At 39.1% G+C, this 24,455-nt stretch overlaps 1 long non-coding RNA gene across 5 annotated transcripts; it reads left to right on the top strand.

Annotated features, from left to right (window-relative positions):
* Window positions 1-104: 104 nt before the first annotated feature.
* On the top strand, window positions 105-20,036 carry LOC104150294 (uncharacterized). 5 transcript variants are annotated; one of them, XR_011137765.1, is made up of 6 exons: window positions 105-811; window positions 4,096-8,224; window positions 9,124-9,194; window positions 9,976-10,057; window positions 13,174-13,246; window positions 16,864-20,036. It is a non-coding gene; the product is annotated as an uncharacterized lncRNA (long non-coding RNA). The 5 variants fall into 5 exon arrangements; XR_011137766.1 differs by having other exon boundaries at window positions 9,979-10,057; XR_011137764.1 differs by having other exon boundaries at window positions 4,096-7,295; window positions 8,046-9,194.
* The last annotated feature ends 4,419 nt before the right edge of the window (window positions 20,037-24,455 follow it).

Here is a 24,455-nt window from a genome sequence, read left to right on the forward strand (position 1 = left end):
CTGCACCGGCCGCCGGGCTCACGTGACCGCGCCCCCCCCTACCCTTCACCTCGGCGGAACTACGCCACTCGGGAGCCCCGGAGCGTGCCGGAAGCCGAGCACCCCCCGCGCGAAGCCCTCCCGGAGGAAGGAAGGGGGCGGGGCAACGCTGGCGCTTAAATCGAGGCGTGGGCGGGGTTTCGGCGCTGGCCTTGCCCCGCCCCGCGCCGCCCCTCTTCGGGAGGGACGGTTAACGGCCGGGGCTGCGGCGGTGCTGTGGTTGGGGCTGGGCGCTCGGGGCCTAGGTGCCCTTACCTGTCCCGCAGGTTCCGGGAGAGTCACGTTCAGTGCAGTCTCTTCCCTTTTGATGACGGAATTAAGAGTCTGCCTAAAGCCGGGGTCATGTGCTATGATGTTAGCGTCATTAAGCCGTGTGGGATCCCGGCGTTTCGTTACCGCGACGGTGTAATAGGGAGCTCCGTTTCCTCTCGCTTGGGTATTACAAGACCTTTTAACTATTGTGAAAAGTATTTAGATGCTTTGTACGTCTCAGTACATCATATGTGTACAAACGGAGTGCTTTCAGATAACATTGTACAGCAAGTAAAAACTATGTCTGCTAATAAGCCATGAAAAATCAGTATAGCACGTGAACTGTCAAGAATAAGGTGTTGACCAGAGAGCTCCAAAGGTCTGTGCGTGGCCAACGGTGAGGGGCTTTCATCCTGCACATGCTTGCTTCCGTCTTAATATATCATTGGAGTCAAGTCGTCATTTTCCCTGGGACTGCTTAGTTGCTCACAGCTAAGTACAAAGATATTTACAGAATCCGGTGGTTTTTTTTTTTTTTAATTGTTGGAATAATAATTATTAATTTTAAAGGTCTTTCTGTATTTTATGTTATGTATCTATTTTGTGCGTGTATAACAAGCTATAGACTTGCTAAGTGTAGCATGATACACAAATTTGTCTTCTACAATACGCTGCGTAGCAGTTTAAGAAGCATTCTCTTCTAGCAGAGTTGCATGTGTTGATTTGAAAAATTTTATTTCTCTTTTTTATGTGACCTTTCTTAAACCTCTGTGTTTTGTTCAATCTAGACATAAGCATTTTAAGAGGAATACTGGATACCGTGAACAACATAGGTATGCAGAGTGCAATCCTTTATTGTGTAGAGATTACTAAACCAGCATATGTTCTTTAAAATGACTTTTCACAGCCTGCCCAAGTCAATCTCTATGTTGGGTTTTTGTGCTTTCCTTCTACTTTCTTATTCCTATAGCCTGCAGGTTTTTAAAAAACCTTTAGGTTCTTTAAGAGTAAGCAATGCTATGAAATATAGGTAATATCTTCGGTCCTTGGAGGTCCTGACAGTTTTTCTGGTGACCTGAAAACAAAGATGTCATTGCTTCCAGTTTTTTATCAACAGGCTGCCAGATACTCAAAATTTTTGGCAAACAGCTTTCTTAGCTAGCAAGTTATGAATGTGTAAGTCTAATGTATCAGCTTTTGTAAACTCATTGTAGGTTTCAATCTACGGCACCGGATTCATATAAGAGGAATCACTTGAAGTCACCATTGTATTTTGAGGATTTCAGCATTAAAGTAATCTCCGTTATGAACTTAATCCAATTTGGATCCAAATCAATAGAAAGTCTTCCATCAACTGTGATGGCTATTGATTCAGGACCAATAAAGACAGCTAGTAGTAATTTGGTATCATAACGTTGTCTCCTTCTCCGATACAGAATTTAAAGTCAGAAGGTTTTTGCCCAGGCATTTGCCTTATTTCCTTCTCTGCTTCTTTTACAGTGATCTTACTAATGCTTGGGCTTTCTAAATAAAATCTTGTTTCATTGAAGTAGATTAGAATTTTGTCATTAATTTAAACATACTAGAGCTTTATCTTTTGTCTTTGGTATAGCACAAGTTAAGTATATACTATTCATCATTAAATTAGGGTTTAATTATTCAGCACCTTGTAGAATCAAGATCTATCTGTTTATATAAAGTAGCCGTAAGGCTTGTCACTGGAATATCACTGAATCGCAGAATAGCTGATGTTGGAAGGGACCTCTGGAGATCATCTAGTCCAACCCCCCTGTTTAAGCAGGGTCATGTAGAGCAGCATGTGGCCCAGGAATGTGTCCAGATGGCTTTTGAATATCTCCCAGGGTGAAGAGTCTGCAGCCTCTTTGTGCAATTTGTTCCAGTGTTCTGTTACCATCACAATAAAGAGATTTTTCCTCATGTTCAGACAGAACTTCCTGTGTTTCAGTTTGTGCCTGTTGCCTCTTGTCCTGTTGCTGGACACCACTGAAAGCAGTCTGGCCCAAGACACAGCATGATAAATTTAGAGCTTGCACAGCAATGAATTCTGCACTGGCCTTCCCAAATTGTCCTGCTCTTTGTGCATTCAGGCATGCAAAGTTTTCCAAGAAGTTCTGTGAAGGATATGTAAAGTTAGTGTTTTGTTTACAGTAGAGGAGTTTTTTTTATGGACATTTGCAGTTTAGTCAGAAAGTCTGTTCACTGCATGAGCAAGCTCCTTTCACAAAAAAACAGTTTGTCTTCGGCTCATGTATGCTTAATTTTAGATTTATTAGCTGTATCATACTAGAGTGAAATGTGAGGTGGAAGTTGGTCTTTTTTTGTTGTTGGTTCAGCATATCAGTCCCGTTTTTTGTTGCCTGCCATCTTGAGCTAAGCATATAATAGTTGTTAGGAATTGGTTAAACAAATAACTGGAAACAAAAAGGAGGAGTAAGTAGTCAGTTTATGAAGGGAGCTTACTGGTAGAGTCCCCCTAGATTCTGTACTCCATGCTGTCCATAATATTCTTAAGCAATATTCTTAAGTGATCTGGAGGAGAGGATTAATATTGAAGAGATGAGGTTTATTACAGAATGCTAATCAGTGTGATCAAAACAATAAGGAGTAGCAGAAGAATATCATGAACTTGAGTGAATGGGAAAACGTCAGTTGTCATTAACTGTTGATGAATGAAGATCATTCATCTAGGGGAAAGGAATTCTAATCAGTCAGTAGGTATGGAGATCTCTGAATTAGCTATTCCTACTTAGGAAAGAGGTGTTAGAAACCTTGTAGGTACTTTTCTGAATGCTCATCAGTGGTCAAAAAGGAAAATAGAAATTTAGGAAATATTAGGAAACAGGTAGATGAGAAAAAAATTGAAAACATTATTATGTCAACATATCAAGGGTCTGTGCATTCTCTGTACTGTAAAATCCTGAAAAAAGAAAGAATAGAATAGAAAATGATCAGGTAGCACGTTTAAAACAACAGAAGCAAATATTTTTTCAGGCAAAGTGTCATTAAATTCTGGAACTCATTTCCACCGGATCTTTTGGTTCAAAAGGTAAGTGGTTTAAAAGGCAGTTACACAAATTCACAGAAGAAAACTCCATTAAGGGCTATTAAGCAATAGAAAATCCCAAAGCTGCAGATTGCTAGAAGCCGGGTAAGTTTACTGGAAGAAAGATGGCTCCGCTGTTGCTCATTTTTTCCAGTCTTTCCGTAAGCATCCATTAATATCTCAGAGGTAGGATACTGGGATAGATGGAAGTTTGGTACAGCTTGTATATCTGTTCTTATATTTTAAGGTTCAAATCTTGCCAGTCTTACAGACCGAAAGTCTCTGAAGCAGAAATCACAGTAGCACTATCTGGCTAAATTTGCAAGTATCCAGTGGCAAGTCTGAGAGAAGTACAACTGGTCCGTTTGTATCAATGGATGTATGCTCTCTAGCTAATTGATGATAATTTGTACGTCAACACTGGTGGCCATAACTCCTGATCAAAGAAATATGAAAGATCATATAAAAATGTGCACAGTCTTCAGAAAGTAAGCTGGGTGGAGCTTGAGAAAGTACTCTGTACAGCCTGTGAGAAAGTGCTCTGTACAGCTGTCTTGGCAGGATGCTGATGAAGATGCTATTACTAAATGAATTGTCAAGAAAAACAGCTTGAGGGCTTCCATCAGTGAAGCAGTAGTGTTTGTGAAAGGCGGGCCACTTTATTCTGCAAGGTAGACACCATGGCTTCTGCGTTCAGTCCCAGCTATGTATTACAATAAGGTGAACTATAGGTATTGCAGATCTGAAACACCCTCTACGCTCTGCTTGCTCCATGCATCACAGTCACCTGGCAAGAAGAGTTTAGAATTGAGGAGTCATCTTTCTTCTTCAATTTTTTCATGTTATAAAAGGTAAGAGGAACAAAGCCAGTGGAAGGTGCTAGTAATGCAGTTTACCAGTGTACACTCATTATTGGACTGTTCATTATAAGCTAGTCCCGACCAATCACTGTTCCCAGGCAATGACGGTAAGCGGGTATCAGGCTGTAGTGAGATTTTCTTTTACAGCCTTGGGCCCCCTTATAATTTATTAATTTTCATGACCACAGACAACTTTGATGGAAAACCATGCAGTTTGGGTAATCCGAGGACCATTGACCTACGCTACTTTTACATTGTACTTTTCTATCTATAAATCTCTTACCTTTCTCGCAACTGGATGCTTGTATTTTTTCCAAGGTGTTACTGTAATTTTTCTCAGAGTTCATTTAGATAACATAATAGATAGTATTCCTGAATACATCAACCCCTTATTACTAGTAAGGTAATCTTAATGGGAGCAAGGATAGAATACTTTAAGGAAAACTCTCGTGCCAGCAAAACCCAAGGCTCTCCAGCTCTTGTTTTTTGGTCTTTTCTGACAGAAAATATTCAGGGTAATAGTAAGAAACAGATCAAATCCTATCACAGAGCTATTGAAAAGGAGTCCCACTAGATGGGGTTATAGTTTCAAATGAAGAGGATTTTTTTAATCTGGTTTGAGGACAGATTTTTTTTTGCTTGTTATTTTGTTCAAGTTACCTACATAATTCTGTGCAGTTAGCATAGGTTCTTTTTCTCTCTTCAGATCATAATCTAGATTTTTTTGAGCTTTCTTGAATTATTTCATAGTCTTTCAGCATAAGCTATTTTAAGTTTATCTGATGAAATTACTGACATGTTCTGAACAGTCTTGCCACTTCAAGCCAAACTACAATACGTTTTTGTTTAGCATGATTTTTTTTTCTCTGTGCCCAGCTCTACTCAGTCCTTATATTACAGGCTTCCCATATGCCATATAGAAAAAAAATCCAGCACAAATCATCTTTATTTGGAATTAGTAACATAGTTGGTGCCATCCTGTATGATCTGTTTGGAAAAGAGGTTTTATTTTTTATTTGTTTTCTTGAGCAAAGACTGCTTAGCACAGGGGTGCCCTATAACTGGGTTGAAGTGCTTCTGCATTTAAGTAATAAATAATTTTGTTGAATTTAAATAATAATTCTGTTCTTAGGTCCTTCTCATGGTGTAGTTTCAAAAGAAGCTTCTCATATGAAAATGAATCAAATATACTAATACTAAAAGGAAGAATGCACACACACAAATGTTGTGAAGACAAATTGAGATTGTTGGGCAAAATTAATTTTTGGCATTACCTGATTTGTGATTATTTTTAATATTTAATAATATGGTGCCATATTTGTTATTTTTATGGTGGGCACACTTTCATTCTTACACCAATGTAAATAACGCCAATATACTAACGCCTTTGAATTTTTGTTTTAAGAATGATGAGAAACATCTCAAGAGTCATTCCCACTCTCAATCTAATGAAGTTATTTGAAATTAATTAGTGCTAAATCACTCTTATCTACCGTTTTTAAAACAAAGTATACCAAATGAAATTATCTTTTACAAGGACAGCAAAAAAAAAAAGAGGCAGGGAGGAATGGAAAGGGATGAGAAGACATGGAAATTAAAAGCAATCTAGTGATAAGCTCAATGTAGTGAGTTGCACCAATTGTAAGAGGTACTGGGAAATTAAACAATTTATTTTTTTTATGATCTAAAACATATCAAAGCCCTATTTCCACAAAATACTTTGAAGCGTAGGTTCCCTAGTCAAGAGTAGGAGCTCTAATTTAGTATAAATCCTGAAAGCTGAAGCAGTGTAAAGCCTTAATGTAAATTACGTACTGTCATAGTCTTTTCATATGCATATGCAATAGCAGAGACGTCTCTTGATAGCTATCCATATTTATCGATCAACTTCTAATAATTATCTGGGGATCCCAAATTACCAGTCCCATTTGTACAGGAAAACAAAGAGAAGACTATATTGGAGAGCTGAGTTTTTAGTATTACGGAGAAACAAACAGGATTTTATCTTTAATTTCTGTGATCTGAATTCCTTTTGAAAATCAGAGCTGTATACCAAAGGAAGAATTAAATTTAGTACAATCCATTTACAGCCAACATGCTTTTGTTGGAACAATGCTACTGTGTTGGAATGAAAATCCTCAGCTGTTTCAATATGTTACTATTTCATTTACAATGAAATTCCCAGTTTTAGGCCCGCATCTCTGTTTTGCTCCTTTGTAGGAATTCCAAATGTGATGATACAGTTACCTGATAATGGAGACCATCAATTGTATATAGTAGATAAGGTTAATTACTCCTAAAATGAACAAGGATAGCTACCAATTGTATATAGTAGATAAGGTTAATTACTCTTAAAATGAACAAGGATAGCTACCAATCAACTGATGCAATAGTTGCAAAAATCTTTAGTGTAGTTTAATAATAATATAAAATACTTTTGTTTACTGTAGTGCCATGCTACAGACATATCAGCATGAACGCAGAGTTCTCAGGTATCTGTGTAACTTGCCATGTGTTCCAGTAACCCGGAAATAGTGCTGCATCATCAAGCAAGTGTGCATCTTTTTTCAGTATACCTTGTGTCATAGCAACTGCTACCAAGGCTGATAAAGAATGAACTGGAGCTGGATAAATTAGGTTAGAGGTGAGTTTCTGACGATACATTGAACCTACAGAAAGTCATCACACTATGAGTGAAAAAAACAAGCACAACAGGTGAGTGGAATATGGGTTGAGGGAAAAGAGAAAGATAACAAAAGAGGTTATTTTTGACTTGACTTCTGAATCAATGATTGTCGGTCTTTAAACTTTTTATTTTTTGCTGGAAATCTGGCAGAAATACAGTTATTTAATGCATGAAAGAATAACCACAGATATAATAAAGAAGCAGTGATTGTGTTCTTCTAAATACATTTTTAAGTAAAATAATCACAATCACTGAATTCATATACTGACTGCATTTCAGAATATTCCTGCAGAACCTTTTTAATAATATATGTTTTTCCCCATAGTTCAAAGGTGGCATTAGCAAATGGACACTCAATTACAAAAGAGGTCGCTGGAGACCCTCCAAGCCATAGGTATGTTATATTTATCTACCTTTTGCTTGTCAAATGCCTTCCAATTGTATGTCTGCATGTACACTATAATTCAGCTTTGATGAGACTTTTGTTTGTGTGGTTACACTTGTTTCAACCTAAGAATAAATTTAACATTAATTGGCTCTCACAAGAGAAATAAGTTGATATTCTGATCATTTGTGGTTGTTTTTGAGATCACACATATAACAATTAACACATAAGTAAGGAGTTTAGCATCATGGTTTGATCAAAATCTGATTTTGTTTGTTTCCAAAAATTTACCTGCTCTTACCGCTACTCAGTGGCACTAACATACTGAAATAATGTATAAGTACACATCTGGAATAATCTTGAATGTATAAACAGTTGGCAAACAGAGTGGTTTGGGGCCCTTCTAGATGAAGAATGCCATAGGCAGATGTTACTACTTTGCTTCATTGATTGCAACAGAATAGCTTTACTAGCCTCCAGGAAAATTCTGCAATGCTTTTTTAGCTGTTTTTATATCTACCTTTATAAAATAGATATGATGTTTAGCAGATGATTAGTATATGTGAAGATCTTTAAGTTTTGATAATGAAAATATCCAGAAGCACCTTTCTCACTAATAATTTTTATCTTTCTGTTGGCTTAGCCATTATGAATGTATATATTTTATTAGCTTAAAATTATTGGATTAGCTACTGTGCAAATAAAAAGCTAACAACTGACCAAAAGTTCACCATCTAAGTTCTCATGCCTTGAATAAAGGTCCTCTACTAATCCTGTGCCTGGGTCCTTTGCCACACTGGGACACAGAAGTCCATTTCCCACCAGAGGATGCTTACAGCCAAACTGAGATCAAGGAGATACCATTTAGCAGATATGTTCACTGGATTAGGCTGTGAGCTTTCAAAAAGGCAAGTGCTAGAACTGCAGAAGAATTTAAGGTGAGAATCTGAAAATTAAGACTCTGTTCCCAAAAAGGTGATTCCTAGTGCCTCTTTTGGTCGTGGAGGTTTTCTGTGCTATCAACAGGCCAGTTACACTTCCAAATGGCAGTCCAGGCATCCCGTGTTCTGGACAAAGATGTACATAGAGTTATCTAAGAGGGGTCACTATGTAAGAAGAGCATCTGATCTTTTACTGTTCACAGAGGCTGCACTTGAGATGCAGGATAAGGCAGGCAACTAATTTCACAGGACACACCTTCTTTAACATAGTAGTGGCAAGCCATCCTCATTTTATCTAATGTCTAGCAGAGCGCTTCTCAGGAAGTGACTGATTTGAGTTCGATTCCCTACTCAGGTTTAAATCCATCTCTTCTGCCACTCAGGCATCCTAAGTTACTCAGTCGGATTAAGGGCAAAAAATGTGAATAATTTCAGCAGCCCGCAATTATTTTCCATCCTTCCTATTCGGTTTAGGCGTGGATGCGCTTTGGCAGTGGCAGGCAACATAGCATTCATGTTTGCAGGCTGTTCCATTTATAACACCTTTGTATAACCGGTTTAAACTTGTTATACTTTATTAAGTTTGCTGTGAAACTGTATTCGGTGATATCTGTTAAAGCTTTCTGTTTTCAGTCTTCAGTACTATTGGATTTCTTTTTTCTTGCCTGAATATTTACTAGTTATTGTAGAAGGATTCCATGCATCGTACGCTGCTGTGTATTCCTGTTCTTCACGCACTCATCTCTTGGTAACAATTTATGTTTTATTTCTTGTACTAATCAGCTGCGATATCTTAAACACCTCTTTAATTTAAAAAACAGTCCTTACTATGGTGTTGGTATTAACGTGCTTTAAATAAATATAACAACTTCAATCTCTCTATCTCTCTCCACCAGGATGATCAGCCAACATATTTCAATGACTTCTATACGTTGACAAATGAGATACTATTAATCTTTTCTAGCTGGTAAAGTACTCACAGATTTATTTCACCCTCTGGATTTGCACATATTTCACAATAATAGGACAGTCATTCGTGCTGTATGTAAAGTGTTATCACCATAGAAATGGTGAAGCGTTACTGAGAGCAAGACTGAGATGGTTAAACAACCATTTAAAAATTACAAAATATTTTATATTCTGCTGTTTCATGAGTATATAGAAACAAAAGCTGCACAATTATAATTCCCTGTGGTTTTTAATTTACTTCATGTGATCAATTATCGTCTGCCCTGTCCATATGACAGTTTATTTAGATGTATTTTACAGTCATTATTTGCTAACCTGCTGTATTTGTATGTGCATCGAGAAATATTCCATGTTATTAGAACAGCTGATGTTGCTGCAGATAAATTGGATATAGAATGCCTTTTTCATAATCTCTTTTAAATACATAATTGAACTTTGGATTTTTCTGTAAGAGCTTTGCAGAGAAATTTGACTTGTTTTGGGAAAGACAGGAAGGAAGGACAGTGAACTACGCACTCGCGATGTCTTCCTTCCTCGAAGATGAATAGTCCACTTCCTTACCAGAAGCATCCATGTCACAGGATGTAGCATGTTCTCTTTTCCAAATAAAAAAAAATTATTATGATGACAAAAAGGTGAAATAATTATGGGGAAAATAATGGAAGTATACCATGTAAACTATTTCAGTCACCATCTTTCCTAATTTTTAAGTGTGTCTATCCATATACATTACATGGAACACTGCTAGATGTTAATAGTCTAACCTTCTTATTTATCAGCAGTCACGCTCACTGATTTGACTTGGGAGAGGATACTACAGGGGGGACATACTCCTTTTGGTGGAGAAGGACATACGTTTTGGTAAGCTGGCAACTCATCTCTGCTCAATTAATCCCTAAGCTGTTTTATCCTGTTTTTGCTTTGTCATCATAAAAGAGTAGTAATTATTTGAATAACGTGTTCTTTTTTCAGTGGTCAAACCTTGCAAACATACTTTAAATGCCAATCCCTGCTTTTGAGAAAAACAATATAAGCAAAAGTACATCTGTCCTTTTTAGGAAAATTATTGAAAAGCAGAATTTTGGTTGTGACTTTTAAACGCTAAGTATCATATTCAGCAAATATTAGAAAGGGAGGAATGAAGTACTGAGCTGTTACAGCCATTTGCTTAATTCTACAGGCAAAAGTCGCAAAGGTCAAAGTTATTTATTACATCTAGCAGTACAGAATATTGTTATGGATATACTTTGTGACATATAAAAATATACAGCAGAAGTTAGTGACAGAAGTGAAAGCGTTCATCTGTGAGAGACATATAAATGCATCTGCTAGAGCTGTTTGTACTGTCTAAATGCCCATGAGTGGTAAGTTGCAACTGTTGCAGGCTTACATACTTAAAAGAAAGTTTATGTAATTCTGTGTTCCATAGCTGCAGGATACGGATAATTTTCCATTTTTCATCAACAGTTGGGGAAGCAAATTTCAGTTTGATTTGGCTTTAGTTTGAGTATAGCCATGAGAGTGATCCATAAAAAATATGCATGAGAATTCAGGTTTTTAAATGGATTTGATTTAGATTTATCTGAGCAATGACAAAGACTTTATTTCCATCATTTCTATTGATAGCTCTCAAGTAGGTTATATGTAAATACGATAATCAATAGTCGTTCAGGGAGCAAAGTGTTATTTATGTGTGAACTGCAGAAGGTAGTAAGCGCATTTTACTTTTGTGTTACATAGGAATTCATCTGGGGGTAGACCTCCAGTTAGGTTTTCTGCTCAAAGTAGTCTTGCAGTACTTCTTTATGAGATGCTTTACTGTTAAGTATATGGAAATGTGATAGCTGATTTGACCAAACCTAGATAGACATCCTTTTAAAAGTTGTAAAAGTGTCATTGCTAATGAAAAGATTTATTGTTGAGTTGTTAGTGTAGTCAGAGAAGACAACCTGACAGATTAGCATGCAGACGTTTTAAAAAATTGTTTTTCTGATTAATTGTAATGACGAGTTGGCTTGAGTATTTTTCTCCGCTGTTTGATGTGAAATTACCTCGTAGCTGGGGAAGGGACTAGGAAAAAAGTCAGCTGAACATTAGCTTTTTCCCCTGGAGTAGTGCCTATTTCAGCTTCTATCTCAATTAGAAGACAGTTGCTCAGTGTGGCAACTCCGTATTGCAACGCATAGGACACACAAGAGCTGCAGTTAATGTTGATTAGAGACACATGGTGTCTGGTCACCAACTCAATAGAACTGCTAAAGTAATCTCTGTAGTTCATTCAAAATGCAAGAGTAGTGGAGGACCGTATAGCTGGAAGACAGTGGAGGATTAGGATTCAGGAATGCTTTATATAGTTGAGTGAAGATGCAAGTGTTTTGGATCAATGTCTGCTGAGGAACAGTAGCCATTCCACACTGGACAGCCCTGCCCTTTCCATGTAGGCCTAATATCTCCACAAACTCTGTTACAGACGAAATAAAAGCAGCAGTGTGTTGACTTCACAAAAAGCACAGACAGTTACAGAATGATACATATTTTTACACACGTACACATTACAGTACCCCATCTGATATTCAGGAGTTATACGTCGGATCAAGTGCAGCACTCAGTGATATGTCTGTTTTAAATAGTGAATTCTTCTTCCATTTTAATTCAAGCAGGACCAGCCTAGACATGTCTGTGTTCAACCTCAAAATCTAAATAAGGCAATGAAAAATGCCTGCTTTTTAATGCAGTCACAAATTACATTCCAATTGGGAGGACTAGGATCATGGGAAATCAATATAAAAGACAAATGAGACCTGTTAAAACTGTACCCCGTTATTCAATTTACGAAGAAAGAGATAAAGACAATTATCTTCCTCACCCACCGTGGGAGTTTCAAAAGCTTTATCCCTGTAACCCAAAACTGTCAATTCTATGCTTATGTTCCTTTAAAAATACTTCTGTTTGGTTGGTTGGTTGGTTGGTTGGTTGGTTGGTTGGTTTTGTCTCTCTGCTTATTGCAGAGGGTTCTACTAGTTAGCGGTTGTATAAAGAAGTATACCGTGTAGCCCTACACTCCTACGTGAAAAGTACAGGAATATTCAGGGATTTATGAATTTCAGAAATTAAGACAGAGGATATATGGGCTATGTAATAGCGCATGTATTAGCAAACATGCAGGCCAACATTTGTCAAGGCTGATTATCTAGAAGTGATTACCTTAAAGTGAATAGCCAGATTTTCAGCTGCACTGGACAACTGCAGCTCCCTTTGACATCATCAGAGGAATAGGCAAGTCAATGACCTACGTCACCTTCAGCTCTGAGGAGAACCACAAATGCTCAGAACATGTCAGGACAATGACATTGGTGGGAGGTGGAGCCTGTACAGGAGAAGGCCTGGAGTCCTAAAAGTCTTTTTATTGATTTAATTAAAATACTTGTTACTTCATACATAGCCACATATCATCTTATTAAGGATGAGACACAGAGGTTCACTGAATATCCTTACTATTAAGGAACATTTTGATTCTGTTCATTATAATATAGAGTCTGCCGAAGCTATGGGCCGATATTGAAAATAAGCCCATTATTATGGGCTTGGAGTGATCCATTAGGAGGATTAGGGGAAGCAAGACACCTGTGCAGAGGTCAAAACATAATCTGCTTTTATTCTGAAAAGGAGCGTCAGCATCAAGGAGAATGTGTGCACAAGCAATGTGGGAAATCTTACTGGCTCACAGCAGTGGTTAACAAAGTTTAGATCACTGTTTAAGGCCCAGTAACCCCAGTAGCTGGTTTCTGATGGAAGGGTAGTTAGAAAGAAGGTAGTTTCACAAGGCTCTGCTGTCCTCAGTTATTCTGTAAGGAATGAGGCAGGACTTACTGTTCAACAATGCTGCAGGCATGCAGCAAGGTTGACCTTATGCCATATTTCCAAGGCACTCGCACTTCTATAACTTTGTTAGGCCTTTCCTTGTGTTTACTTCTCAGGACCAGTAGGTAATCGAAGGAAAAGAAACGTTGCTGTGAAAATTACAACGCTATCAGAAGGTGGCTTCATCAAGTGAGTGAGATCCAGATTTGGATAAATATAGAACACTTCTTCTAATTAATATTGTTCTATATTTTTTAATTGCCTTTGCTTTATATATGTATGCTTCTCTTCTACTTTCTTAATGGGTTTTAGCTGTAGAAATTATTGACAACAAAATCTCTAAGTTAAAATACTGAAGAATCCTTGTCAACAGAAAATTGCAGGTTGGTTACAGGTGCCAGCAGTAAAAACCAAATGCAAGAGTCCAAACTTAAACAGGAAAAAAGAAAGATGATATTTGACCTTTATAAATACAGAACCTACTTCATTCACCTGAGCCCCAGGTGAATTTATTTTGAGTAATGGAAATAGGATCTCAGCCTTAACTGTAGTGGGAGCTACTTAACCATGTTTTATTACAAGAATCACTTCATCCCTGAACCACAAATAGTTGCAGTTTAGCAGTTTACAGCAGATTGTATAATTTAACAGATGAAATAAAGAATATAGTGTAGTCAATTCAAAATACTGAGAAAGGTCAAGAAGGCAGAACATATTTACTTAAACCTGAATTTACTCAGGAGACACAGAGTGTAAATATGAAAGATTCCAATGTATATACCTGCAAACAAAATCTTTTCTCTATTGAAATTTCAGCTAGCGTTGTCTTTATCCAGTTAAGTCTGTCTGTTCCTGGTACTGCTGTTCCTCCATTTCTCTGGAGTGAAGCAAAAGGTTATTGAGCCATAGCCTGGCCTCCGGCTCAGTACTTGGTCAGTAGAAAAGCTGTGATTATTGTGATTACTTGAATATATCCCTGACCTTAAGTATCGCATATTTCACCAGTTAAAGAAGAATTCAGTCCTCACTTTCTATGTACTACTTTTATGAAGAGAACAGAACCTGAACTGTAACAGTGATTTAAGGTGTTGGATGTGAAAGAGTGTAGATGCTGGAACGTGTACAGCACTCCTCTTTGAATGATATGTACATATACTGCCAAACATTGTAAGCTATGTTCGGTGGCCTCCTGCAACAGGGATGGTCATCGCCATCACCACTGCTTGCCCCGTGACTCAGATTTCCCATCGGGGTCTTCTCTTCAGAAAATAACTAGCTCTAGTTGTCAGTTTGCAGTGCGTAATGATGTAAATAGCTTGCAATAGCATAGCTTCAGCTTTTTTATTGGAACATTAATACCATTCTGTAAATTACTCATTATTTTGAATCTCTCTTTTGGTTTGAAGAAAAGCATCCTAAAATGTACACCAGCCAAAAGCTATCACTAATAGCTAGTGATTAACAAAGCAGGGCTTTAAAGAGCCAAGTAATGTAAGTAATGAAAATGAGTGTGTATGCTCACAGCATACTCAATCAGCCTATCGATATAAGTTACAGGTACAGAGAAATTGTGAGTACTGGTGGTATATAGCCAATTAAGGCCTCTTCTGAGAAAGTTAGAAGTTACGAACATCTGCCTGCAGTACACAACACGCTAAACTTTAATGGAATCAGTTATTTCCCTTGCAGCTGTGTTCACATCTGTATCATTTTTCAGAATTCCCTCTTAGATGATTATTTGGCTTTCCTTTATGGTTCTTTTTTAGTTTTTTTGTATTTATTTTGAATAGCAAGCCTTGGACACTGCCTTCAGAGCTTCAGAAAAGATTAAAAAAAACAAAGTAGTCCTAGAACTGCTGGAGTATAGGTGTATTTTTAAGTCAGTTTAGAAGCCTCTTTCCTTTCACACAGAACTGGAGTTCTCTATAATTTTGCACAGCCATAATGGGACAGAAAGGAAGAGCACTCATTTTGCTCAGCATGTTCCCCTCCCCTACTTGCTGTTCACATATAGCTAGTCATGTAACAGTTAAATATTTTTTCAAAAAGCAGGTGAATAATGATAATGCTTTTTCCCAGTATGAAAACTGAGGGGTTTTTTGAGGATCCAGATAGAAGTGTTCTCCTTCATGGCACTCCATTCGCTGGAGGACTTGGTAAAGGTTTTACTGTAGAGATTCTTGTAAGCTCTTTTTATTCTTATGCAAACGTGGCAAAGGATGGAGGGGGGACAAACAAAAACAGACATTCATATGTGTAACTCTTTTCAAACAAATTACATACTCTCTTCCCAAAGTGATAGCACATATGGTTCCTTTCCTTCATGGGCAAAAAGGAAAACATTAGAAGTCCTATCTTGTATTTCCTTTTCCAGGTTAAACAGCGGCTTTTGTTAATGCAAGTAGGGAGTCACTTGCCCATTTAGCAGGCAAAACATGTCTGTAAGAGATCCCCTTTTCTTGTAAAGATTTCAGTCCTGCATTCTCTGTGCTAGCATGATAGATGCGCATTTTATGTCACAATGGACCTGCCTGGCCTCCAAGGTCCCTGAGGATCTAGAGAACTGAATCCTGTATTTCTTCCAAACGGATAAGATTTGCAGGCTGCACCTTCAGGACTTCCCCTGAAGCTACCAATTTCCTTTGAAGGAAGCATAAGCCAATATATCCTGAAAACTGTGGAGCCATAGCTTTAACTGTTGTCAGCTGAATATCTCATTGATTGTATGAGGAGGCCAGGATGGTCCCCTCTAAGGATCTGGGCATGGATTGTATGTGTCTTATTTGCCTCGCCCTCTACAGGCTTAAAGCCCTCTCTCCAACTTAATATCAGGTGCCAAGTGTATTTCTTTTCTACTGTTGGGAGCTCATTAGTACATCAGCAGTGTCACCCATCAGTCACAAGTTACTCATAAGGCAGCAGAAGACAGTTCATAACAATATTGCAATCAAAGAAATAATAAGTGCCCTGAGGAAAAGTTGGGAGCCAGTTCATGATTGCTACCAGTATCTTCTGACATCCAAGCCCATGTGTCATTTTATATTTTATCAGTATTCTATACGTTATTGTTTCTAATTTTGAAGTAAAACACAATTTTGTTTAGCAATAACTTTTTATTTACATACATGACACACAGCTCCCTTGCTTGCTGCTTAACAGTAGAGGCCTGCAGGATGTGTGTGTGTCTGTGTGTGTGCCTGTGTGTGTCTGTGTGTTTTAAAGAAGTTAGGTGGTCTATTGATTAAGAACACTGAGAAATTGAGGAGCAGGAGGATTAAAGGGCAGGGTAACATGGGTGACACTGTTGTGGGGGTATACTACAGGCCACCTGATCAGGAGAGAGTTGTCGATGAGGCCTTCTACAGACAGCTGGAAGTAGCCTCACGATCACAGGCCCTAGATCTCATGGGAGACTTCCACCACCCTGACCTCTGCTGGGAAGAGAGCACAGCTAGGCACAAACAGTCAAAGAGGTTCCTGCAGAGGACTGGTGATAATTTCTTGATCCAGGTGATGGAGACGCCAATGAGGAGAGGTGCATTGCTAGACCTTGTACTAACAAACAAAGAAGGTCTAGTTGGAGAGGTGAAGGTTGGGGCAACCTTGGCTGCAGTGACCATGAGATGGTGGAGTTCAGGATCCTACGAGGAGGGAGCAGGGCAATGAGTAGGATTGCAACGCTGGACTTGAGGAGAGCTAACTGTGGCCTCTTCAGGGACCTACTTGGGGGAATCTCATGGGGTAGGGCCCTAGAAGGAAGAGGGGTCCAGGAGAGCTGGTTAATATTCAAGCGTCACCTCCTCCAGGCTCAAGATCGGTGCATCCCTCCGAGTAAGAAGTCCAGCAAAGCGGGCAGGAGACCTGCATGGATGAGCAAGGAACTCCTGGCCAAACTCCAGCAGAAGAAGGAAGTCTACAGAATGTGGAAAAGGGGACAGGCCACTTGGGAGGAATACAGGGACGTTGTCAGAGCGTGCAGGGATGCGACAAGGAAGGCTAAGGCCCAGTTGGAATTAAATCTGGCAAGGCATGTCAAGGACAACAAGAAAGGGTTCTTCAAATACATCAGTAGCAAAAGGAAGACTAGGGAAAACGTGGGCCCACTACTCAATGGGGCGGGTGCCCTGGTGACAAAGGATACAGAGAAGGCAGAGTTATTGAATGCCTTCTTTGCTTCAGTCTTTAATGCTAAGGCCAGTCCTGAGGAATTCCAGACCCTGGGGACAAGAGAGGAAGTCTGGAGAAGGGAAGACTCTCCCTTGGTTGAGGAGGATCCGGTTAGAGATCTTTTGTCCAAACTTGACATCCATAAATCCATGGGCCCTGATGAGATGCATCTGCAAGTGCTGAGGGAGCTGGCGGATGTTATCGCTAGGCCTCTCTCCATCATCTTGGAAAGGTCCTGGAGATCAGGCGAGGTGCCTGAGGCCTGGAAGAGAGCCAATGTCATGCCAGTCTTCAAAAAGGGTAAGAAGAAGGAGCCAGGAAACTCCAGGCCTGTCAGCCTCACCTCCATCCCGGGAAAGGTGACGGAACAGCTCCTCCTGCAGGTCATCACTAAGCATCTGGAGGACAAGAAGGTGATCAGGAGTAGTCAGCATGGATTCACCAAAGGGAAATCATGCTTGACCAGTCTGATAGCCTTCTAGGATGGGATGAGTGGCTGGGTAGATGAGGGGAGAGCAGTGGATGTTGTCTGCCTGGACTTCAGCAAGGCTTTTGACACTGTCTCCCATCACATCCTCCTAGGTAAGCTCAGGAAGTGTGGGTTGGATGAGTGGACAGTGAGGTGGATTGAGAACTGTCTGGATGGCTGAGCTCAGAGGGTTGTGGTGAATGGCGCAGAGTCAAGTTGGAGGCCTGTAGCTAGCAGTGTCCCCCGGGGTCAGTCCTGGGTCCAGTCTTATTCCATGTATTCCTCAATGACCTGGAGGAAAGGACAGAGTGCACCCTCAGCAAGTTTGCTGATGATACTAAACTGGGGGGAGTGGCTGACACACCCGAGGGCTGTGCTGCCATTCAGGGGGACGTGGACAGGCTGGAGAGCTGGGCGGAGAGGAACCTCCTGAAGTTCAACAAAGGCAAGGGCAGGGTCCTGCACTTTTGGGGAGGAATAGCCCTCTGCACCAGGACAGGCTGGGGGTTGACCTGCTGGAAAGTAGCTCTGCCGAGAAGGACCTGGGAGTGCTGGTGGACAACAAGTCAAGCATGAGGCAGCAGTGTGCCCTTGTGGTCAGGAGGGCCAGCAGTATCCTGGGGTGCATGAGGCAGAGTGTGGCCAGCAGGTGGAGGGACGTGATCCTGCCCCTCTCCTCAGCCCTGCGGAGGCCTCACCTGGAGTCCTGTGTCCGATTCTGGGCTGCCCAGTACAAGAGAGACATGGTGCTACTGGAGAGAGTCCAGCGGAGGACTGCCAATATGATGAGGGGACTGGAGCATCTCTCCTCTGAAGAAAGGCTGAGAGAGCTGGGCCTGTTCAGCCTGCAGAAGGGAAGGCTCAGGGGGGATCTGATCAACGTGTACAAGTATCTGAAGGGGGAGTGTCAAGAGGATGGGGCCAGCCTCTTCTCCGTGGTGCCCAGCAACAGGACAAGAGGCAGCGGGCAGAAAGCGAACCGCAGGAAATTCCACCTAAACCTGAGAAAAAACTTTTTTCTTGTGAGGGTGACAGAGCACTGGCACAGGTTGCCCAGAGAGGTGGTGGAGTCTCCTTCCCTGGAGATATTCAAAAGCCGTCTGGATGTGATCCTGGCCAATATGCTCTAGAGGTCCCTGCTTGAGCAGGGAGGTTGGACTAGATGATCTCCAGAGGTCCCTTCCAACCTCAACGATTCTGTGATTCTGTGATTCTGTGAATGCTGCTGTAAGGGAACAAAATGAAGATGATGTAGTGGGAGGTTCCCAGCTGTGGTTAAATTAGAGATATTTGTTCTCATATAATTATGTTCCTGTATTCTTGTGCAACTGTCTAGTGCGACATGCTGCACTGAGGTGAAGCAGAGCATTTGCTGATGCAACTGCCTCTAATCTAGACACAGCTCTGCTCTCAGTGTCAGGCTTCTCAGGAAATGCACATCAACAGAACTTCATGTGCTTGAGTGCAGTAAACAATCTGACTGCTAAGTGGAAACACACCATAGAAAACATCCCACAGCAAAAGATCACATTTGTTAACAATTTTGGAATCATTTGTAAGGTTCCTTAACATTATCCCTGATTTATGCTATTGTCTTCGCTGCCTCTTGCACAGGCTTTGCCCATATGGAGCCAATTAGTGCAGTGGAGAAAAATATATTCTTAAAGAAAAAAGAAATCTTTAATCTAAAAAAATTCAGTATATTTTGCCACTTCTAAGAATCCTAAAGCTCTCTAGAGTTTCAGGTAATCAAAAATTGCAGCAATCCTATGAAGTTGCTTAGTATTAGTTCCTTTTTAGAGATGAGGAGAGTGAGAAACAGAGGTATTTTAGTGTTTTTGCAAGCTTGTTGTTAGATAAGGCCTAGAAGCTTGGAGCCCTGATTCTCAGCACTTCCCTCTGGACTATGCATTTATTTGTCATTGTAATATGTATTCTTGTAACAGAAGAATTGCACATAAAACTTGTGACTGTTTCTCTTTTTGAAAATATTTTATTTTGATGCTTAGAATTGGTTTCATATGGTACAGCCAGCAAGTAAACTAAAAACGTGAACGCCAAACAATTGCATGGCAGGGAGTCTTCAACCATGAGAGACATGTGGAAGGATTGTCAGGAAAACAGCTAACATCCCTGTGTTTTGGAATCATCTGTTTTTAAGGCACATATTTATGATCATTGTAACTTCTGTATCAGTGTCCCATTTGGGCTATAGCAGTAAACTTTTTTTTATAAGATATCCACTTCCTGTGTGACACGTCTGTCAGTGTTGGATATACAAGACTTGTAAGATGACTCACATAAATTAAATTTGCTATTGTCAAATAAACTAACTGTCTGGATTTTTGCTCAGTGTATATGTATTTCTAGTACTATATCATTATTTTATAGACACTTGCTTTAGACAGAAGAATATATCAGATATTATATCTAGCTTTTTCAAAAGCAGGATCAATATACTGTAAAGGCATACGCATTCTTTAAACCAAATAAGTATGTGAAAATGCACAATTTATAATCAGGAAAAATAAAGAACAACTAGATGTATGCAATAGATATGTGCTTAGAAGTGCAACACAAACTTCTTCGGCAAGAATGACTTGGCAAAAATCCCTCTAAATAATTAGTTGAATATGTATCAAAACATTCCACAATACTGAATGTGATATGTTGGTGTCAGGAAGATGATGTAAAACATTTGTATTGGTATCTGTGGGAAAATGAAAATTGTGGAAAACAATGTAAAAATTAAAACAAAATTGAGGAAAATATAGCTAGAATACAAAATTCCATATTAGGCAAATTGAAGGAAGAATCACGTGGTTCCATTTTAACAGCAGTGATGAATTACACTTGAAGGGATTGCATCAATGTGCTTTTGCTTTCCAGGTTTTTAATCTATAGACTAATTTTCCTTGAATACATCAACACATTTCCATTTTTGGGTTAAGAGGCACTACCCGCATTCTTGCCTTGATTAAGAAATAGTTTCCATTTTTTTAATGCTTTTTCAGAAACCTGAAAGTAAAAATAAAATGTATTTCCTTACAAATGCTATCATGGACAAATAGGAATATGCAAAGCTTGGGGAACATCTGTGAATTGATGTGCGGCAACATAGGAGGTTCACCCTGTTTAAAGATGTGTCATAAGGGCAAAAATTTGTTTTCAGTTACTCTGAGATGAGGTGACAGTATGCTTTTTTAATTCTCAGAATCGAAGGACAGCTTTTGCTGTAATACTTCTGAAATCTGCCCAATTGTTTGCTTTTTAATATACAGAAGAGTAAAATGGAAGGTGCAGATGCAAGCAATGTTACAGTAAAGATTTTCATCAGATTGCAGGTGAGGTTTAGTCTGCCTGAATCTAAGAAGTGGTTTACATGCATGATTTGCTGTAAAAGAATAAATCTAAAAGCATGCTGCTTTTATGGAAATTCTGCTTATTCATTCAGGAGCTGTTTTATGAACCAGTCGTACAGTCTTTGCTTTACATTACAGTGTAGTAAAAGCAAAGTTATATTTATCTGAAGGATGTTCAACCCAAGATGCTGAAGACTGTCTTCCAGGAATCTACAGCTTTGCTCTTACTGAGTACAAAAGTTCAGTCAAAACATGTACTATTTATAATTACACTAAGGCAATGATAAATGCAAAGGGCTGGGTTTTTTTACAAGTATAACATTTTGTTTTCAATGCAGTTTGTGTACTGAAAACTAGCAATGGGAATTCTCATGTGCTCGGCTTGTGCCCAAGCAAGACTCCTACATCCTTATCACCTCCAAAAATGTGACATATGTATTATGAAACTATATTAATATATATTATAATATATTGTAGTATTATGTATTATTAAATACTTATATATTATACTATGTGGCAAAGAATCTGCTAAGTGCTTTAGAATCTCATGGTTTTCAAATATGAAAAATAAGCAAGATCTATTTAGTGTACTAAAAGTATACCATATTATAGCAACTTTTTCCATTAGGAGAATTCTATGTAAGGCATGTTAGCTGCATGGTTTTAGCTAGCTCTACAGAGATGTTATGTTTCTTAGTGCTTTAATAAAAGAAAGATAGATAGAGCAGTAGGTTAATTTTCTTTAGTGGTGTAGCTGTTGCTGCAATTCTAGAGCTGACATATAGAGACCTAGCTGGAATGCAGCTTCTTTCGGATTGCCTCTTTTACATATTCTCTTACTTCATTCACTGAAGGCAGCTTGGCTCAGAGCGTGAGGTTCCTTGCTGTGAGCTTTCCAAATAAGAGACTCATTCAGTGCCAAATGTCAGTTCTCAATGCACAGCATTTCAGGTTCCACTTCAGACTTACAAGTTCCACAGAGAAACATAGTTTGAAACAGTGAACTAAGCATAGGTCATTTCAAGAGTACCATTTTCAATGTTCTTATAAAAACAGGAACTTTAAATCTTGAAAAGTGTTCCCAGACATTGTATGTAGAGGTTGATGGGAAATATCTTGAGAATTTCCAGAGTATTCCCATTCTACATTAAGATAAACTCAAGATATTCTGAAGTTTCCTTTTCCTTCTTCAGGTCCCCCGAAAAAAATACTGATACTAAGAACATGTGATCCAGTGACAAAACATTTCCATGGGATATGGGGTACTCTGGCAAAGCAAACATTTGAACCTGAGTGTTCCATAGCTGAGGTACCTGCCCCAGCTACTGGACTATGGATTTAATCTTTCTCTTTCTTCCTCTCTCACTCTCTCTCTCCTTCTTTCTCTCGTTCTCTGTTTTTAGATCAATTTACAGAAATGGAGCAACTCTGGTAGGAAGGATCAGCAGATCTATCCCAGAACTCTTCTAGGTTTTCTTTTTTTCTTTTTTTCTTCTTTTTTTTTTTGGTAATCTTGTGGTCAGGATATGCACCTGGGATGTGAAAGAGAGCGTTTCAAGTTCCTGACTTGAAGCAGGTGGGGTGAAGTTTCGAATGTTCATGTCTAGCTTTCTAGCTTTGTTTCCCCAAACAGATATCAATAGAAGCACAGCGGCAAATGATAAAAAAAGGGCACATACAAACCAAATAGGCAAAACTGAACCATTTTGATTTTCTGAAAGAATGGAAGACAGAAAGGTGAAAGAACTCTAGCAAGATAGTGATATTGAGTCAAACAACTTCTTATGTGAAAAGGTGAGTATACATTATGTACTGTGTCTTCCATATGGAAGTTATGGGTAAGATCCAGTTCAAACTGATGCTCCAGTCACTGCTGTGGATCTTGCGTGAGAAAGGAAGAGAAAGGTCACAGTAGATGTGTGTTGTTGAGCAAGGCTGTCACAAGACAGACAGTGGAATATTCATCATTGAAGCAATTGTGAGGAGGGAATAGCAAGGGAGGAGTCAAAGGGCAAAGTCTGACCTGTTACATGATGTATTTTATATGTAGATGCGTTGGAGTGTGGGAATTTTGGAACTAATCTAAGGGTGACCCCTACAGAGAACTTCTTTTTTTTCTTCTTAACTTTCCTAATTTCTTTAGTGAATGAACAGTTTGTTTCTTACACATAGCAGGATAAGAAAGAATAAACCAATAAACCATTTCTGTTATCATGAATATTACAAATGTTGGTTCTGACTCTTTTTCTTTGTGAATATGAGCAGCGTTAAAATTTTCCAGCTTTTTATGATGATTATTTTGTATTACATTAGGAGAGCAAGAACACATTTTTCCACGGTGGAGGAGTATGGATACTTAGGCTGACAAGAAAATGTCCCATACATTGGGAAATTCTGTGATTCTGCAAATGGAACGTAAAGCTTCTGGTACACCAGAAAGAATTGTGCAAATTATTTTATTGAGAGTGTTTGTCATTTCAAGTACACACCCTGCAGAGTTTTCTGCCAGCAACCTTAACCAGATCCATTAGAATTGTATGTTCTCTAATGTTGAGCCAGACCTGAATCTGTGCTTCACGCTGACGAGAAAAAAGGTTCTGACTCAGTTTACTCTTAGGTAAGTGAGGAGGCAGAATATGAGTAACTTAACACATTGGGGGTTTTATATTTCCTTCTAACTATTTGAGGTATCTCTGCCCCCTTTTACAGGGGGTCTGTGAATATAAGAATTTCACTAGCATTGTTCAGGCAAGGTGATGTTTCACACGTTTTGTTTCTTTATGGAATAAATTTTTTTTGCCTTTTTTTAATAGTTATTATTCTGAGGCTGAACAGCGGGGTAAAATCTATCACTTCTAAAGAGGTGACAGTAAATTATGAGGTTCAATCAACTTGATGCATGATTTGTCACTACAGTTAATTGTGAAGAAGAAAGATGGGATTAAATTCAGGTCTGAAACTGCATTAGGCATATGTTCAAAAATCTACATTGCAGAGGAAGGAAAGATAGACAGGACAGGACAGGACGACTTCACAGTCATTTGCCAGAATCCCAGAAATACCATTCTTGTCCAAAAGCGGTTTACATCTGTCTGACCAGATAGAATACAGGCTCATGTTTCTGTTGCATACGAGATGTGTCTCAGATGAACTGTGGGATTTAGAAGTTGGAGGTAGGCAAAAGGAAACCCACTCTCTTTGCTTGGTACAAGCTTGTTGCTAGCATTGTCAAAGAACAGATAAAATTTTTTCATTTTAGGCAAAAGATGGTACCTCTGGGCTTGATTTTTCAAATGTTTTGTAAGACAAAATGATATAGTTTATTTTAGATATGTTTATCTAAAACTTCCCTCTTTCTTTGACCTAAAGACGACTGGTAATTGTATTACTATATACCTGT

Source organism: Struthio camelus, chromosome Z (assembly GCF_040807025.1).
Source record: "Struthio camelus isolate bStrCam1 chromosome Z, bStrCam1.hap1, whole genome shotgun sequence".
In the NCBI taxonomy this organism is placed as follows: Eukaryota; Metazoa; Chordata; class Aves; order Struthioniformes; family Struthionidae; genus Struthio; species Struthio camelus.